Here is a 16,469-nt window from a genome sequence, read left to right on the forward strand (position 1 = left end):
ACAACTTGATCAAAAATAGTGTCGTTCATCATTACCCTCACTTCTTGGCTTATTAGGACAGTTATGTAAATTATGATCCCACTTAGACATCATCCACAATTTTTAGCATTTTTATATCGAGAATTGCAATACTTACACTGACCATACGGAACTCCAGCAACATACACCAACTTGAAATGCTACCACGCTTCAGAAAATCTCTTTGTTTTTCCCGGTATAACAACTTCATCAATTTGGGAAGGCCTCGTACTCTCAACCTCTAAGGAAATAACATTAGAAGTTGAAGCGGGCAGATTCTCATCATTTTGAGATGTCATGATTGCCTATTGCGAAAACAGGAAAAAGAGGTCAGATTTCCAATATATATTTTCACAGATACATCATGTTCTATAACAGTGTAACAGTGTAAATAGTGGTGGTGTTTACAGTTATGGTTTGTCACTAGTACCTACTCCTTTATACTTAATCAAAATTCTCGAGTTTTAACAACGACTATAAGCATTCACACAAAATACCAAACATATAGTTTGAACCAAAGCTCATACCATTGGTGGCTCCTGAACCCCTGCTTCTAGTCCAAGTGCAACTGTACTCAAGAGTCTCCTGTTTGGTCATGGACTCTAGCAATCGCAGCAACAGTCTAATACACATGTTGCCTTGTTGGCCTTTGATCTGGAGTAAATTTCATGCAGTTACTTGCGAGTTCAAGTAACTGCATAACTATATTATCAAATCCTTGGCCTAACAACAATTTATCCACATCAAGAGGACCGCAAAAGAGCTGCTGGATAAATTTAGACTCAAGCAGCTCAATTCGTAAGATTCTTTCCTCCTTAAAAGCTCAATTAGTCGTTTAGATGTTCTTAATCGTGTATTAGCTATCACATATGAGATTTAATCAGTTTAATGGTGGAAGCTTGCTTAAAGTATAGCTGCTGCTTGGGTTAAGAAGTGAAAAATGCTTAGGCTTTTTATTTTATCTTTCCAAGCTTGAATTCCTAGACCATGATTATGTACTTCCTGACAACTTAACTTTGTTTCCTCATTATGGTGTTTTGTGAATCGGGAATCCATAATTTTATGTAGGTTTCATGCTCATATACTGATATAAGTTTGGTTCATCCATGGTAGCTTTTATTTTAAAATCCAAGTCCAGCTGAATGGGTTCTTTGTTTAGCTCAAACATAATTCAGCTTTATTTGTAAGTTTCATCATTATGAATAGATGCTAATCCATTTTGTTTTACTGTGTAATCAGTTGTTTTGCACTTGTAGCAAACAAAAAACATAGATTCTAGCAAAAAAATATTTTGCCCTGCACTAACCTAACATGCCCCGTTGACATATTTCCCTACCGTGCCCTATTAAGAATGTAACCTGCCCCCGCCTCAATTGCCACCCCTAAATTACTGCTTGCCCTCACTCACTTGCCATAAAAGTGTGATCTGAATGGATTCACCAGAACATGAGACTCCCAAGGTAATTTTAATGCAACCAAGAAAATTACTATTAACTTCTAATGAAAAAACAATGCCTCCCGTCTATGGAGATTACTCAACTCCAACTAGGCAACTTAACTTAACCGAAGCTACAAGCTCTGCTCTTATACCATGTTACCACAAAAGTACGGAGTAATTTCAGTGTATATTATCCAAAGAATACAATGATTTAAATATAGGTAAAGAAAACGCGAACTAAGGTAACTGGATATCTGAATTCCTAAAAATAAGGTAGAATATTCTATACGTATAATTTTATGATTCTCCAACACGTATGTTCCCCGCTTACCTATATTATGAATTCTCTTCTCATTTTTTTTCATTCTATGTTTTTTTTTCTTTTTGCTTTTATCTGGGAGTTCATCAATGCCCATTAAGTGAACAGTTGTAGCCCTTACTAGACCATACATCCCACTGCCTTGGGATTTAGTTTGTTGACTCGTTATATATCAGTTGCGTTTCTGAACGTTAGATGAGAAAATGAGTACCAATTATCCCACTTTCTATTGCGGACTGCTTATTTCCTGGTGTAGTGCTGCCACTAGAACAGGCTTGATCAACTAAAGGTGGCGCAATCGCATAATTGGCTACCTTGAAGCTTTATTCCAGAGGAATCCTTGATTGGAAAGTCTCCAGAGTAGTTATAAACTTGATGAACAATGCAAAAAATAGACAAGAAAATAGGTATATATTGAAACTTTGCTTTGTAACTTGTTAAGTAATGTTGCGTGTCCTCTTATGAAGGGGTGAATTTTCAGGGTTTTAGTGTCCAATAATCATTGCCTCTTAGTTTGCATTGAATGAGTAATTTAAATGACATTTATTTGTAAAGGAGTAAAGACTGATGTTGTTCGTTGGCTCCTTCTTCGAGTGCTTGATCCTTGGTCCAGTTTTATTTCTTCGGGGTAGAGTGTTCATTATTCTTTTGGTAATTAGCTACTGGATACTTGTCCCTCCATGTGCCTGCAATTAACGTGACCATCTTGCCTATTTTTTCCCTACACTTCACTGAAGCATGATGAATATTCTTGACCATGTATCTTGTTTGAAAGAAACACATCTCAATCGAAGCATGATAAATGTTCTTGATATGAAACAGTTCAAGACAGAACAATTCCCGTATTGCTCTTCAGCTTCATTATATCACAACTTGCAGATAAACAAACTCTTCATGCCAAATCTAACATTTAAATTAATTAGCCTGTATATTCATCATGTAAACATATATCTAATACAACTTTAATTATCGGAGACTCTGCTCTCATTTTGTTAATGTTATTTTATACGTGAGTACTTCAACTATTTAGAGAATCATCAATTTTTTCTCTACGACATCTAACCTCGATCTCAGTCGGGGATAAACTTTGAGGTATATATATGCAACTGAAACTTCCTAAGGATAACTGCCATACTGGGATTTGAAATGAGTCAGATCGATTATCATTACAGTGATATCATCTGAACTACCCTTGACAGAGCAAGGTTTCCAAGTTCTCTACAAGCAGACATAAGAGCATTGGGATGTTGCTTCTGCTTCAAACCACTGTTTTCTTGATTTGGGCAATAAATTTTCATACTCCTCTTTGTTTGGTTCACCATTGAAACTCGCCTAGCCTTTGTCGGTGGACCATCATTTTCATTGCCAAATTCATCTTCACTTGTCATCCAGTTGTTGACGGTTTTCTTACAGCATGGAGAACGACATTTCACTCTATTTGACTTGATTAGGGAAACTCGTTGTACTTTGGTGAAGGACTTTTACTTACACAATCAATTTTGTCTTCTTATTTTTCATTTGAAGTAGTCACTTGCATGCTCTTTTCCCTCAGACATGACTGCATTATGAGATCGATGGCTTCCTGATTTCCCACCTAAACAACAACTTACATCAGAATCATTAAACCAAATGAGTTGGTCTCATCAAAAGCTACATGAGAGGTTTTCGTTTTTGTAACCTGATCCCAAAGATCATCAAAAGCTAAAACAAGGTATTCCATATCCGGTGTCAAAGTGAGTGTCTTGGTGTCAGGTTCAGCTGGTACCCAATCCTTCAATGAGCATCTCCAATGCTTCGAGACGCAGTGAGAACACCATGTACCCTCCAACCTCCTTTGTGAAGTTCTGCATATCCTCCCTGCATCACAAAAGTGAAGTTACATACAGAATCAAGAGAGACGAGAGATGTATCTTCCATCTCTTTTTATATTCAAGTAATGGTACCTTATCCTCTATTCTTTTCCTCTCATCCTCCCTTTCAGCTCTATGATCTCTTGTGAGGGCTTTGGTGACTCCATTTCTACATAGAACAGCTCTACAGTCTCCCAAATTTGAAATTATAATCTCATTTCCTTCAATTAACGCCATCACACAGCAAGCACCACTGCCTACACCCTGTTATAAATCTCAGTGAGTACGTACATTGTTAAATGAATAACAACTATGCCTCAAAATCCCAACCACATTGAATAATTCTTTATTTAGGCTTAGGGCGATAACGTAAGCAAGTCATAATGCAAGTGGACATGAGACATGGAACAACATTTTCCTTCATTGAAATTTAAATAGATTCCCAATAAGTATTATTGCTTATTCAGATTGTTCAAACCAGGTGCAGAGCTCAGTGGTGCCCATTTATTTTTCAATAGATTCTCTATTTGTCTTAGAAAATTAAATAAATATATTAACTTGTGGACCCCCAGAAAAATTTGATTAAAAGCTAAATAGTAAGGAATACACTTTCCACCATGTTTTGCAATAATTTTCTCTTGTGCCCTAAAATAATTTAAAACCCCCCAAACAAGGTTAAAGATGGTTCAAACTGTTTGGTAGTTGGTACTATTGTATCTACTTAACATAGAAAAGCTGAAAAGTAAAAGAAAAAGCTAGAATTTGTAGGATTTTTGAATACACAAGTTGCAGAAAGAATCGGGCAAATTGTGGTTACCTGTTTCAAGAATTGGTGATCAGTTTTGATATAAGCAGCCTCAATAACTTTTTCTGTTGTGGAAGTAGAACCATTATCAAGCATTTCAAATACATCGGAATGCAAGTTGTCTGCCACAAATTGTGCAGCCATTCGTTCCCCGTCCATGGTATACTCCAAAGAAACTCTACATAGAATCAGATCCATTTCATATATATAATTAATTAATTAAAATATGGAATGTAGCTATTAAAAATTAATACCTGTTATTTGTAGTTTTGATGATATAACAAACTCAGGACCTTGTAAAAGGACATCCCAAGTTGAATATATACAAAACTATCAGGTTGGAAAAAGTACAAAAAGTTGATGCACAGTCTCCAACAGTGACAGAAGTGGCAGAAACCTCGGTCAATGACATGGCCCTAAAGATTGTGACTATTCTACATAAACATGAGGTCCAATAGTCATAACTTTAGTTCTTGCAACTTGAAAATATCATAAGAACTCTTGCAAAGACTCAACAAAGAAGTGAAGAAGCATCCTCAAGATCAACTCGAAATAGAAAGAGCTGGAAGCTTAGTTGTCTTAGGATTATTTCTTCATTGCATGTATTGTAAATATGTTCATAAATATATAAAGGATTCATATATTTTGGTTTGTTGAAAAGTCTAAGTTAGTTGAGTCCAACTGATTTAGTGGCAACCTTGTGTGTTGCTTAGTCAAACTCTAGGTCATGCGGAGCGTGGTGATTTAGTGGGCAACCTGCGTGTTGCTTGATTGAATTGTTATGACCCCAAATACGGATTAGGTGTAGCTAGAGCCTAACATGAGTTTCATGAGCTTATAATGTCCTAAAATGACAAAATATAGTGTCAAGAGTCAGTATATAAAGTTTGGGAGTGTTAAAAGGTCAAACACCCAAGAACGTCCAAGACGTCCGGAAACTAGTCGATGTCAAACTAGTGTATCGTAGTGTTTTGTAGTGGAGCTTTGGAGGATGATTTGATGGTGAAATTGATTATAGATGGTTACTATCTATAGCCTGACATGTAAAGGGTCGAAAGGTCCGAGAACGACGCCCCGATGACCAGCCTAAGGGTCCACGAGGAGGACCCTAGGCTAATGAAGTTGTCGGGCAGCCTAGATCTGGCAGTGGTTGCGCGACGCGGAGCCATCACGTAAAGGGAAACTTTTGCCTTGAGAAGCGGGGACATCGCGAACCATTCTATCCCAAAGTATTTTCCTGAACCAAGAATCAAAAATGCCTCCGCGACGCGCAGTAGTGCCCAGATTTGGTCGCGTTGTTTTTAAGTCAAATTTAAGTTGGTTAAAATGTCTAATAGTTGCAGGGGTCTTTTGGGAACTTTAGGGATTAATTATTGGCGGTTATTTTTAGGTATTTGAAGAGTATTTAAGCATTATAATAGCCAATTAGACCCTAGAATTCAAATCAAAACCTTTCTCTCCCAAAATTCTCCCAAAACCACCATTGAAGAAGAAGAGAAATTGCAGCAGCTTTTAGGATGAGTTGATCAAGGTCTCAAGCTAGGTTTAAGGCTCTAATATAAGGTATTTGAAGCTTATCCATTCATGGATTCTTCCGCCCATGAAGCCCCCCTAGTATCCCTTCAATTGCGAATCCAAAGAACCCCATTCAAGAGAGGGTTGTGATTGCATTGTGGGTAAGGTTTGATTGTGATCCCAAACTAGGGGGTAGAATTCAATAATGTTTATATGATGATTATATGTTGTTTTTATGGAGTTTTCATAATGAATTATGATAATTGAGTTTGGGGGTGATCTTAGGCCATTAGAGATTAGATGAAGGAATTGTGTTGATTCTTCTTAACTTGATTACATTCTATATTAATTGATCATGATTGAATCATCTAAGAATGAATTTAACTAGGTTTGATGAATTGGGATTGGGATTGATTGAATTGAACCCTAAAGTATGAACTATGGATATATTCACCTAGTATTGAAGAATGTGAGAAGAAAGCTAAGGCTAAGAGGCTCTATAATCTACCTATGAACGAAGATAGAATGAATTGATGAATAATGAACCTTAGGATGGTTGTGTTGGCTGTAGATTTAGGATGATTGACTGAAAGTGATAAAATTCACTTGAGCATGGAGAGATTGTCTAGGACATCCCTCCATGAGAGAAGGTTGAGCAAGGCTTGACAAGTAAACCTTGGAGTATATGCTTGACTCCAAGTGGATATGCAAAGTGAGACGGATGGTGTAGCAAGGGTCTGGACTCCAAGTAGGACGGAGAGTCACACCTAGTAGTTGTGATGACTATTCCATTAGGTCTCATGAGGCGGGAGTCCTTCACGTAGTAGAGTCAAGGTATCCTAGTAGAGATCTCCATATCCTATGAACTTAGACATGCTTGAGAAGCATCTCGTAGTGCTCATAAGAAAAAGATGAACTTAGACATGACCAAGGGGTATCTTGTAGTGTTCATAATATGTGTATGAACTTAGACACGCCCAAGGGGTATTTCGTAGTGTCATGATTTAGGGATCAAGACATACCTTAAAAGTATCTCGTAGGATCCATATGATTAAGGAACTTAGAAATTCTTAAAAAAGCATCTCATAGTGTTCAAAGGATAAAAATAAGGGCTAGACTCCAAAGTAAGAAGCAATAAAGAAAGGATCCAAAAGTAGTATCTTGCATGAATGGTGGTATGGGACATCATGAGTGCATTGCACAAGGTATAACCTAGGGTCACTAAAGAAAAAGAGATTGAAGATAGGATTGGACTAGAGTTGTAAAGTAGACTAAAGATGGTATAATCTTATTAAATGAAGTTAAGTAATGATAAGGCTATGGAAGGTGGGCATGTTAAGGATAACCTCAAGATTGGCTTAGTATATGGAGTAGTATGAGCTGCCTCATGTGCATTGCACAAGCATGTTTTGAGGGAATCATAAGAGTGTAGTACTCTTTATTATGAAGTGAGGCTACTAGAGACTTAATGAAACAATATTGGGTGACTTCAAGATATGCTAGTGTGTGAGGGATGATTCGCATGCATTGCACAAGTATGTTTTGAGTTGGCTTAGAGGCATAGTGTTCATATGACATGATGAACTAAGGTCTAAATTATGAAAGTTGGTTATGATCAAGGATGACCAAAGATATGTACTTAGCTTTGGTAGTAGTATGGGATGCTACCTTAGCCTTGCACTAGTATACTTGGAGGTAGATTGTGGTGTAGTTCACTTGAGTAAGAAGTACAAGAAGTAAGTATGAAATCTTATGTACTTTATGATGCTTTAATATGATTATAATATTCATGTAATGCTTATGTATTTATCTCTTATTATTATGTCTATTATTGATTAACCCTTTGAGATATCTTATGTTTGGTGTGATAGTTTCCATACTTAGTACATATCATACTAACGCATATTGCCCACATGTTGTCCATGTAGGGTCTTGAGAAAGTTGAGTTGCTTTCAAGGGTAGAGTTCCAAGGTTTCCAAGAAGAGAAGAAGTGGTGAGTCCTCATAGCTTCGAGGACGAACCTTTATGTTCCTTTATGTTTTCGTTATGTTTTAGACTTTATGAGGGTTGCATCCTAAGATGTTTCATTCATGTCAAATTTAGATGGTTTTTGAGACAATGTTATTAGAGATGATTTCGCTATTATGAAATACCTTTTGGTTTACGTTTAAAGAAAGTTATTAAATTCCCTCCATTTATGCATGATGTTATGTAATTAAGTCAAGAGGCTTGTACAAGACCTCCGAGAGGTTGAGTACGCCGTGTTGAGACCCAAGGGTTTCCCTAACTTCTAGGGTGTACTTGCGGGTCGTGACATGAATCCTAAGTTGTCTAGTGGTGATAGCTTAGTGGGAAGAGTAACATCTGCTTAGGCTCTTCAAGATATAGAGTTATTGCTTGCTCGTGAGATTAATAGCGTCTTCTCACATTGTTGTAATCGGGTTTCACTTTTGCTTACGCAGATTAGTGAAAACGGTTGAAAATCCTGTGTGACAGGTTGTGGTTTTACTCCCTTGAGCAAGGAGGTTTCCACGTAAACTGCTTCTGTTGTTTTTTATTTTTACTTACTCTTTGTTCTTACTTCGAGTGTGTCAAGGGACTTGGTCCGTTGACTGATAGTTGAAGCACGTATTCTATCAATTAGTATCAGAGTAGGTACTCTCTAGATGGTTAACACCAACAGAGTGGTTCCTGCATCAGAATGGTTGATCCACTTAATCTAGAAGAAGGACAATCTTCGACATGACTATCGCGTTTCAATGGCCAGTTCTATAGATGGTGGAAATCAAGAATGCATGACTATCTAATGGATGAGGATAGTGAGTTGTGGGAAATTGTGTTGGGTGGGCCCTTTGTTCCAACTGTTGAAGTGAATGGCGGTGAAATAACTAGAGTTGTTCCAAATACTCACCAACAGTACAACGAAGCGGACAGAAAGAAGATTGAGAAAGGCTACAAGGCTAAGAAGTTGTTGGTATGTGGTATAGGTGCTGAAGAATACAATCGTTGTGAATAAGCAAAGGAGATGTGGGACTGTCTGAGGACTGCTCATGAAGGTATCGAGCAGGTAAAGGAATCAAAGGTAGACATGGTCACTACTCAATCTGAAAACTTCAGAATGAAAGAGGGGGAAACCATTCATCACATGTATACTAAACTCTCCTCCATAACCAATGAGCAGCAAAGTCTTGGAGAGCTCATAGTACTAGCAAGAAAGTTAGAAAGGTTCTTCGAATCCTTCATAAGTCATGGGAAAGCAAGGTAGATGCTATCACTGAAGCCAAGGATCTGAAAGTTCTGACAATGGAATCTCTTATTGGAAATCTCAAGATGCATGAAATGAATAAAAGTCAAGACTTCTCAAAGAAGGAGGCTAAGAAAGACAAGTCTCTAGTACTGAAAGTTACACTTGGAGAAGTGTCTAGTGAAGAAGATGATATGGCTTATCTTACCAAGAGATTTCAGAAGATCGTAAGGAAAAATGAAGGGTTTAGAAAAGAAGGGAACCCTCTTCGGGCTGTAACTGCAAGTGACTCCTGTCACAAATGTGGGAAGGCTGGGCACTTCATAAGAGAATGTCCGATGCTCAAAGCTGAAAACAAGGAGTATCAAAGGCCCGGAGGTGAAAAGGACAAAAGAAAGGACCTGGTTCTTTACAAAAGTGCCAAAACGGCTGCAGCGGACTACGTAGTGAAGAAAGCTCTTGCTGCATGAGGGGGGTTTGTCAAGTGATTCAGGAGAATCATATTATCCTGAGGATGCATCAATAATGGGGATTCAAGATGGGGCTAAAGTATTTGATGGCATGTATGCACTCATGGCCAAGTCAGATGAGGAAGATAAGTTAACTCTCCTTGACTTTAAGCAAAACTTGAATACTTACTCTGTTAGAAGGTTGAGAGAGTTAGCAAATGTCTTTGATTGACTCTGTTATAGAGTTAACCACCGAAAAGGACTCTATGAACGCAAATCTTGATAATCTTAGTGAGAATAGAGACTTGATGACTATGAGAATGTCTGTCATTGAGGAACAACTAGTAGTTCTTGAATCTGAAAAACTAGAACTCAAAAATCAATTGGACTTAATTTGAGAAATCTAGGAAAAGAAAGGGGGAGTTTTACAAGCTTACAGGCTGAACTAGAAGCAAATTTAAACATTGTTGAGACCTGACTTGCTCTAGCATTGGAAAGAAATGATCATTTGGAGAGGGACATGGTCCAGGTTAAGGAAGAACTCAATACTTCTCTTATATGGGCCAAATCCTCCAAACTGCTCTCCAGTATCACCAGTCAAAGCAATTAGAACAAAAAGGGTCTAGGTAGCTTGAACATCACCCCTTCCTACAATCCTCACAGTAACTATGTGTATGTGTCAGATAATTTGTTGTGTCTTCACTTTTGTAGAAATGGTCATTTGAAAAAGGACTGCCACGCTTGGAAAGAGTCACAAGAGAACTTCTCAGTCTACTCTACACAGAAAAGGGCACGAAAAGGGGACCTGGTCCGGTTCCTAAATCTTTGAAAAGGAAAAAGACCAAACTGCCTCACTGGGCAAGAAACACCCTAATTACTCCTCTATCTGCTTACTGGGAACTCAAGTTAAAATGGGTTTCCAAGTCTAACGAGTGATATTTATTGCAGGGGAGTGAAGGAAGTAGCAGCCAGTGTTGGTTTAGGGACAGTGGATGCTCGAAGCATATGACTGGTAACACAAACAACTTCCTCTCACTCAAGGCACTTCAAGGGGGAGATACATTATAAAAATGAATTGAACATATACTTTGAACAAAATTTTATAAAACTTACATTTGAATAAGATTGATGATACACAAAGAAAATGATTCAACAACATTAGTGTTATGCATTAATACCTTAAATATGATATGATATATTGCAATATAATAAAATTAATTTTTCAGTAATGTATCAGGAATTTGAATCAACTACTAGATGCAAGATTGAACATCTAAAAATAGCGTAGAATTAGATTAAAATCGTTACATTGGGTAGAGTGAGTCAAGCAATTGTAGATGAAATTTTTCTGCCGTTTTTCTAGCAATGTATCATGCATTTGAATCAAATACTAGAGGCAAGATTGAACATCAAAAAAACCGTAGAGATAAATCAAAAATCATTACCATGGTTAGAGTAGGTCGAAAAATTGTAGACGAAACTTTTGTACCCCTTTTTTTGAAGGAGCATGATCCAAATCAGAAAATAAGGATGAATTATTTTTTATTATTTTTATTGAAGAAGAATATGATAGCAAAGAAGACGAAAATTTTACCAATAAATTGATTTGAATTTGATTCACTGGAGAGAGAAGTCTTTTACAATTCAAATTGAGATGAAATTGTAACTGATAAGATTAATAAAATTAGGAAGGAATTTAAGGACTGAAAAAAGGAAGGGTCAACGTGGATAATGTTGAACACTTATGTATCTGGCTGACTTGAGAATTAGGAAAAATTAAAGAAGTTTGAAAATATTTGAAATGGTAGGAAATAATGAAAATTATGAAAAATAAAGGTGTGTATAGAGGAATCTATCCTATTTTTAAGGCAAATCTTGAGTTTATATTTTGGACTCATTGTGAACATGTTGACTCCATTATTCATTTATTTTTTTGCAATATAATCTCAAATATTATAATAAAAAGTATTTGTCATTTTTATTTTTGATGAATATAATATTGAAGTTTTATGAAAATGAGTGCCGAATTAAGAGGTAAAGTGAAATGAAAGCTATGATAACTAGTTGAATAAGTGCATTTGCAAAAAATATGAGGAATAAATTAGAATAGAAATAGTACTTTCACACATTAAAATTTATGAATTTAATTATTAAAATTCAAAGCCGCTAACTTTTACTCTTTTCGTTCATTTTGTTTGTCCAATATACTAAAAAATAGTTATTCAATAATACTTGTCCAGTTTGAAAAATTAAGAAATAATTTACCTTTTGTGTCTATTTTACCTTTACTATTAAGGAAAAATTACGCGGATAAGAAAACATATACTAGTTAAATTAGTTAACATAGCTATAATTTGAAATAATTACGGCTTGCAAATAATTTTAGCTATTTTGTTGCCTCTGTCCACTTTTCCTCTCTCTCGCCTCTCTCTTTTTTTATGCATATGTAAATACAAATGTTATATATATATATATATATATATATATATATATATAGGACAGATATACAAATACAATTAATTTGTCTTTACACTTTGTCCTCTCTCCCTCGCTCTCTCCTTCTTCTCCCAATCTCGTTCGGCTCTCTCCTCTCTCTCTCAATCTTACTCGCAAGAAATACAATACATATGTAGACCATGACATATAAATAATTTATCTGACAGATATACATATGTAGTTCGCATCTCTCCACTCTCTCCCCTTTCTCGCTCCCCTCTTACTATTATAAACCATTAATTAAATTTTTTCTATATTATCCTTGCAAATAATTCTTTTTTTTAAAATATTCACATTAATTTGTGAAATTTTGAACAATTTTTTTTGAATAAATTACTAAAATTATTACGTTATTTATGTTTTCTTAATATGCATATAAAAAAATATGAAAGGAATATTAATTATAATATTCATATTAATTACTAGAGTTTGTAGTAGCAATGATAGTGGTGGGGCTCCTAGAGGATTTAATTACTTGACCAACGACTTATGACCAAATAATGAAATCATAGAAAAATTTCATTTCTCTCATCTGACGGCTTTTAGGAGTATGTCCACGAATTGTTTTTTACCTTTTTTATATATAATTATAAAGATCTTTCCTCAATTTTAGCTTTGTAACACTCACCTTCCTTGTAATTCACGATGTTATGTACTTATGTTATACTTTCCTCCCTTTCTTTGAGTTTTTGCTAACAATTCGTTTAATTTATTGATTATTAATATAAAAATATTATGATACGACTAGTTTATCCTTTTTAATATATCCTATTTTGTAAAAAAGTTTCTTTTCAAAAAAAGATTGTTATTAATTAAAAAATTTCATCTTTCTTTAATTAAGAAAATTTTTTATCCTCCATTAATCCATTCTGTTGAACTTGTTTTAGAGTTGATGTCACCAATTTATTTGTCTGATTTTACTGAAAAATGAAGAATTTTGTATCAAATGTTGAAACTTGAAAAATGGAGTATCTTAATTTTTATATCGACTGGAATGCAAACAAATTAACATACATTTTGTTCTAATTTTGATCACTTTCTTTTCCTGTTTGATAATTAAGTCATCTTAAAATATTATATTTTCATTGACACTATTATAAGTGATTCTATCGTGAAATGCGTAAAATTATAAATTCTTTTAAAGAAAATGATTTTCAATAGAAGATGAAAATAAATTGATTATCAACGAATTTTTTTGAAAAAATAGAATTTTGAAGAGGGCAAATTTGTCAGATTATAATTTTTATAAGTAATTAATAAGTGAAATGAATTGTTACCAAACATTCAAAATAAGGAAGGTAAGTACAATATCGTAAATAAAAAAGGAAGTAAATGTTATTGAGTCAAACTAGAGGGAATGTCTCTGAAATTATCTTTTTTTCCTAATTAAATTTTGAAATATATATTTAGTTATAAAATTTTGAAAATTCAATACCAAGTTAAATTTGAGAACTTTCAAAAATTTGACAACATCGAAAAGATGGTCTAACTTTTTCCACTTCAAATCATTCACAAAAAATAAAAAATAATTTAAAATTAATCAAATATAATTTAAATTTTTAAATATAGCATTTTTTGTTTAAATGTATTGATTTTTCCAAATTTTATAATGGAACATAATGAAAAGTCTATTTAATTTAATGAGTGAAGTGTCAATAACACATTTAAGCTATCTACTTTTTTTAGTTTATAAAAATTATTAAAAGTTTGAGTTTAATAACTAAACTACGAGTCTTCAATTTGAGAAACACACTTTTCTCTGTCATTACACTTCATTGATAGAGTGTGCACTATACTCTTTTTTATTTTGAAAAGATTGCTACATTACACTCTATACCGACAAAATATTTCATTTGATAAAAAAATTTATTAATATTAGTTAAAATTTAAAAATTATTTTTCTTAAAAACTAAAATATAACACATGTTTCTTACCTCACTCAGCCACCACCTCCTCTCATCGTACCCTCCCCCCCCTCCCCCCTGCCCCCCAAAAAAAGACCCACTTTCTTTTTTTTTAATTTTTTTAATAGAAAAATCTTACTAGCTTCATCACCCTCTTTCAAAATTTTTTTAAAAAAAATCCTACATCACCCCCATTATCCAAGTGGTATTTTACACACACCATTTAGATATGTTTTCAAGTAATAGTTTAAATATAAAACTCACGCATTGAATAGTTTAGTTATGAAGTTTTAAAAAAGGATAGTCAAATATGTTTTAGATGCATGATTCTAATTTAGATTTTGTTTAAATTGGCTTAAAAGTTGATCAAATCTATTTTTTTAAAAGTCACTTTTACCTTTTGGAAATGTTTGACAAAATCCCGGTGGCGATGTCCAAAGCGTTACAAATGGTGAGACCATTAGTGAAAGAAGGACCAAACCAAGGAGGATCCTATCCTAAAGGAGAAGGAGGAGTAGGAGGAGTCAGTTTTCTTTGAACCACAGTAGCTGGCTTGGATCCCTCTTGCGCTGGTTTACATTCCCCTTGTGAGTCGCCACCCTCATGTACTACTCTACCATAAACAAATTAGAACTACTACAGATAGACTAGAACATTTCTTATGTCAAAACACTCGATTGAATGCAATCTCGGCACACTGACTAGAAATCATCTGCGAGAAGGTCTTCTGGCACATGCATACTACTAATCGATTCTTTGGTGATTCGTGATTGAATACAACCTAGGAAGAGTTGTACGCCTACATAACAGCCCTCCCAGAGTGACACAGATCTCCTTTTTTCAAATAGGGAAAGCAAATCCTAATCATCAGGTAAGACGGGATCATTAGAATACGAAACTGCCTAAAAAAATGAAGGGCTCTTGGTCTATCCTTGATCAGAGATTTCTCTATGAAAAATATGAATCGGAGTTTGAAGAAGGGGAGGGAGAAGGAGCCCTTGACCCGCACGAGGATTTATTCAATCACATAGTTTGGGCTCCTAGAATATGGCGCTCGCGAATCGCGAATACGGGAGCTGCTACTGAGTACTGAGTGAACGGGCGAAAGGAGATTGGAGAGAAATCCGTTCCACCTTCATCGCATATAAATGGCTTAGAGAACTCAAGAGCACCTTTGTCAGAGACTATAGAAAAATCGGATACTCTTCACTGAAATATGTTTCAATACTACCAACCTGCTCTTTAGACGGGGCAGAGCCGGGTTTGACCACTACAAAGACCGATGTGTACTCCTAGGCTGTGAAAGAGAGGGCGGACCAGGAATTGAATCAGATGCATCGAATGCCCTTGCCCTGTTAGCAAGAAAAGAAGGAGCTGCTATTGATTGAATCAGGATGCGACGAGCAAACACTCGAACGTGAGAGCAAGGGATCACCCAACGAATGGACGAGCTCAAAGGGGGTAGGGAGGAAAGAACCATGATTTCAGAGACCTAACCCAACCCGGTCCGAATCTTATCTGAACTGCGAGAATAACTGACTAAGTCGTGCCATAATTTAAAATATTGTTTTAAAAAGATTAAAAAAAACAAATTAGAACCCCCCCCCCTAAGTCCTTTTTTTTTGAGTTAAAAATCATTTAATGTTATTTGACTTAGAAACGCTTATCCAAACAAGGTCTTAATTAATGTTATTCCCTTTTTGAGATAAGCTTGTGTTGAAGTATATGAAAAAAGTATATAAATGATGGTGTTTGTTATAAGAAAAGAAACGATATGAGTAAATCAATAATGAGTCATAAGATTTGTTCCTTTTTCCTTTATTGGTGTTAATATTGAGCCAGAAAATCGATGCTGTGGATTATTCAGTGACGAATACGGCTGCAAACACCCCTGGAGGCACCTGTTTCAACCGAGATATCGAAGCTCAATATGGTCAGCATACACTGGCAGCTGCCACTTCCTACATATGGAATATCTTCCAATAGCAAAATTCTCCAGGTGACCGTAAAAACATACCAAAAGTAAGCTTGTTCATCGATGACATTGATACGCTCAAACTTACTTCTCAAATGAGAAGTAAAGCGGTCGCGTCAAGTAAATAACCCAACTAGTGAGGTTGGGATCGTTCCCACGAGGAAAATAGTCTAGACTTAACTTCAACTTGTTTATTACTATTGTTCGGTTGATGACTTCCTTGGAAAGTAAAAAACATAAAAAGGGGGGTTTGTATTTCCTAATGAGTAAAAATAACAAGCAAAATTGAAAGAGACACTTAACGGTTTTGAAAGTTGGATTTTAATCAGTAAATCAAAGTAACTAGGGTTTACGTGTTCCCACAGGTTCATAACTCGATAAATCTAACTATAACAATTCTTTCCTAGTATCTTGCATGCAAAGTGATAAGTTATGTATTTCTAAATCCTTGGTCCG

General features: G+C 35.4%; 1 pseudogene; it reads left to right on the top strand.

Annotated features, from left to right (window-relative positions):
* Window positions 1-9,714: 9,714 nt before the first annotated feature.
* Window positions 9,715-16,469, top strand: part of LOC107013201 — a 17,162-nt pseudogene continuing 10,407 nt past the window's right edge.

Source organism: Solanum pennellii, chromosome 3 (assembly GCF_001406875.1).
Source record: "Solanum pennellii chromosome 3, SPENNV200".
Classification (NCBI taxonomy): Eukaryota; Viridiplantae; Streptophyta; class Magnoliopsida; order Solanales; family Solanaceae; genus Solanum; species Solanum pennellii.